Below are 3,736 nucleotides of genomic sequence, written 5' to 3' on the forward strand. Positions count from 1 at the left end.
TATGCTAACTTACCCCAGATCATTCTACTTATAATCAGTAGCACTGATCTTGGAACACAGCACTGTCTGCTTCAAAGACTACCTCTTTCAGAGTTTCTTTCTTTTTTTTTTTTTTTAAATCAACTTTTATTTTAAGTTCCAGGGTACCACTGCAGGATGTGCAGGTTTGTTACATAGGTAAATCTGTGCCATGGTGGTTTGCTGAACAGATCAACCTATGACCTAGGTACTAAGCCCAGCATCAAATTAGCTATTCTTCCTGATGCTCTCCTTCCACCTGGCCACCCCTGCGACAGGCCCCAGTGTGTGTTGTTCCCCTCTATGTGTTCATGTATTCTCATCACCAGCTCCCACTTATAGGTGAGAACATGTGGTGTTTTTGTTTGTTTGTTTGTTTGTTTTGTCTGTTTGTTTCCATGTTAGTTTGCTGAGGATAATGGCTTCCAGCTCCATACATGTTCCTGCAAAGGACATGATCTTGTTCCCTTTCGTGGCTGCATAGTATTCCATAGTGTATATGTACCATATTTTCTTCAACCAGTCTATCACTGATGGGCATTTAGGTTGATTCAACATCTTCAGTATTGTAAATAGTGCTACAGTGAACATACACATGCATGTATCTTTATAACAGAATGATTTATTTTCCTTTGGGTATATACCCAGAAATGGGATTGCTGTGTCAAATGATATTCCAGATCTTTGAGGAATTATCACACAATCTTGCAAAACGATTGAGCAAATTCACATTCCCACCAATAGCATAAAAGTGTTTCTTTTTCCTTGTAACCCCACCAGCATCTGTTGTTTCTTGACTTTTTAATAATCACCATTCTGACCGGCGTGAGATGGTATCTCATTGTCATTTTGGTTTGTGTTTCTCTAATGATCAGTGATGTTGAGCTTTTCTTCATATGTTTGTTGGTTGCATGTATGTCTTCTTTTGAGAAGTGTCTGTTCATGTCCTCTGCCCACTTTTTAATGGTTTTTTTTTTTAATTGTAAATGTGTTCAAGTTCCTTGTAGACTCTGGATATTAGACCTTTGTCAGATGACTAGATGGCAAAAAATTTCTCCTATTCTGTAGATTGTCTGTTCATTCTGATGATAGTTTCTTTTGCTGTGCAGAAGCTCTTTAGTTTAATTATATCCCATTTGTCAATTTTTGCTTTTGTTGCAGTTGCTTTTGGTGTTTTCATCATAAAATTTTTGCCCATGCCTATGTCCTGAATGGTATTGCCTAGATTTTCTTCTAGGGTTTTTATTGTTTTGGGTTTTACATTTAAGTATGTAATCCACCTTGAGTTCATTTTTGTATGTGGTATAAGGAAGGGGTCCAGTTTCAATTTTCTGCATATGGCTAGTCAGTTCTTCTAGCACCAGTTATTAAATAGGGTATCCTTTCCCCATTGCTTGATTTTGTCAGATTTGTCAAAGATCAGATGGTTGTAGGTGTGTAGTCTTATTTCTGAGGTCTCTATTCTGGTCCATTGGTCTATATATCTGTTTTTGTTTGTACCAGGACTGTGCTGTTTTGGTTACTGTAGCCTTGTAGTAGAGTTTGAAGTCGGGTAGCATGATGCCTCCAGCTTCGTTCTTTTTGCTGAGATTCGTCTTGGCTATACCAGCTCTCTTTTGGTGCCATATGAGTTTTAACATGTTTTTTTCTGATTCTGTGAAGAATGTCAATGGAAGTTTAATGAGAATAACATTGAATCTATAAATTACTTTGGGCATTATGGCCATTTTCATGATAATGATTCTTCCTATCCATGGGCAGGGAATGTTTTACCATTTGTATCCTCTCTTATTTTATTGAGCAGTCATTTGTAGTTCTTTTTGAAGAGGTCCTTCACTTCCCTTCTTAACTGTATTCTTAGGTATTTTATTTGTAGCAATTGTCAATGGGAGTTTATTAATGATTTGCTTCTCTGCATATCTGTTGTTGGTGTGTAGGAATGCTAGTGATTTTTGCACATTGATTTTGTATCCTGAGACTTTGCTGAAGTTGCTTAACAGCTTAAGCAACTTTTTGGCTGAGACATGGGGTTTTCTAAATATAGGATCATGTCATCTGCAAACAAAGATAATTTGACTTCCTCTCTTCCTATTTGAATACCCTTTATTTCTTTCTCTTGCTCAATTGCTCTGGCTAGAATTTCCAATGCTATGTTGAATAGGAGTGGTGAGAGAGGGCATCCTTGTCTTGTGCCAGTTTTCAAGGGGAATGCTTTCAGCTTTTGCCCATTCAATATATTGGTTGTGGTTTGTTATATGTGGCTCTTATTATTTTGATGTATGTTCCCTCAATACAAAGTTTATGGAGAGTTTTTAACATGAAGGGATATCAAAGGCCTTCTTTGTTTCTATTCAGATAATCATGTAGTTTTTGTCTTTAGTTGTTTATGTGATGGATTATATTTATTGATTTGCATATGTTGAACCAACCTTGCATCCCAGGGATGAAGCCAACTTGATTGTGGTGGATAAGCTTTCCGATGTGCTGCTGGATTTGGTTTGCCAGTATTTTATTGAAGATTTTTATGTCAATGTTCATCAGGGATACTGGCCTGAAGTTTTCTTTTTAATGTTGTATCTCTGCCCAGTTTTAGTATCAGGTTGGTGCTGGCCTCATAAAATGAGTTAGGGAGGAGCCCTCCTTTTCAACTGTTTGGAATAGTTTCAGTAGAAATGGTACCAGCTCCTCTTTGTACCTCTAGTAGAATTCAGCTGTAAATCTGTCTGGTCCTGGGCTTTTTTTTTTTTGTTTTGGTTGGTAGGCTATTTATTATGCCTCAATTTCAGAACCTGTTATTGGTCTATTCAGGGATTCAGTTTCTTCCTTGTTCAGGAAGGTCTGCAGATAAGGTCTCCCCAACCCCCACTGGGGCTTCATCCCTGGGAAAGATCAGAGTTCTGTCCACAAAATCCATGCTGGAGTTGTTGAAATTCCTGCAGGGAGGTGCTAACTAGTGAGAAGGGATGGATGGGGGTCCCACTTAAAGAAGCAGTCTGGCCACGATCTGCCATAGCAGCTGTGCTGCGCTATGAGATATTCCTCCTGGTCTGGCTGCCCCAGGCTCGATGGCAGGCCAAAACAGTCAACTTGAGCTCTAGAGATGGCAGCCACCCATCCCCACGCAAACTCGGTTGTCTCAGGCAGTCTCCAGCCTGCTGCTGCTGGCCGGCTGAAATTCCAAGCCAGTGGTTCTTAACTTGTGAGGTGCCGTGGGAGTGGAGTCCAAGGAAGGACACCACTTGGCTCCCTGGATTCAGCCCCCTTCCTAGGGGAATACACGGAGGATCTCCCGTCTCACTGGAATTCCCGGGGTAGCAGTATGCAAAAATCTCCTGTGTCTCTGTGCAAGCCTGAGTGGCCACGGAGAGTCTGCTCAGCTGTGTACTTTGGACCCAAGGCATTGGTGGTGTGAGCTCACGAGGGGGTCTCCTGATCCACGGGTTGCAAAGATCCGTGGGAAAAGCCAATAATTCTTTATATATTTGGATACACTTCCTTTGTTGAATACCTGAATTGTAAATATTTTCTCCCAGACTGACTTTTCATTTTATTTTGTTAGTAGCGTCTTTGATGAAACCAAAGTTTAAAATTTTCATTAAGTACGGTTAATCAGGTTTTAAAATCTTATGAATTGTGCTTTTGTTGTATCTAAGAACTCTACCTATTTTAAGTTTTTGAATATTTTCTCCTATGTTTTATTTGAAGAGTCTTACAGTAT

General features: G+C 39.6%; 1 pseudogene across 1 annotated transcript in view; it reads right to left on the reverse strand.

Annotated features, from left to right (window-relative positions):
- LOC105535245 overlaps positions 1–3,736 on the reverse strand; it is a 19,720-nt pseudogene that overhangs the window by 15,635 nt on the left and 349 nt on the right. The window lies entirely within an intron of this gene.

This window comes from Mandrillus leucophaeus, unplaced genomic scaffold (genome assembly GCF_000951045.1).
Source record: "Mandrillus leucophaeus isolate KB7577 unplaced genomic scaffold, Mleu.le_1.0 Scaffold143, whole genome shotgun sequence".
NCBI lineage: Eukaryota > Metazoa > Chordata > Mammalia > Primates > Cercopithecidae > Mandrillus > Mandrillus leucophaeus.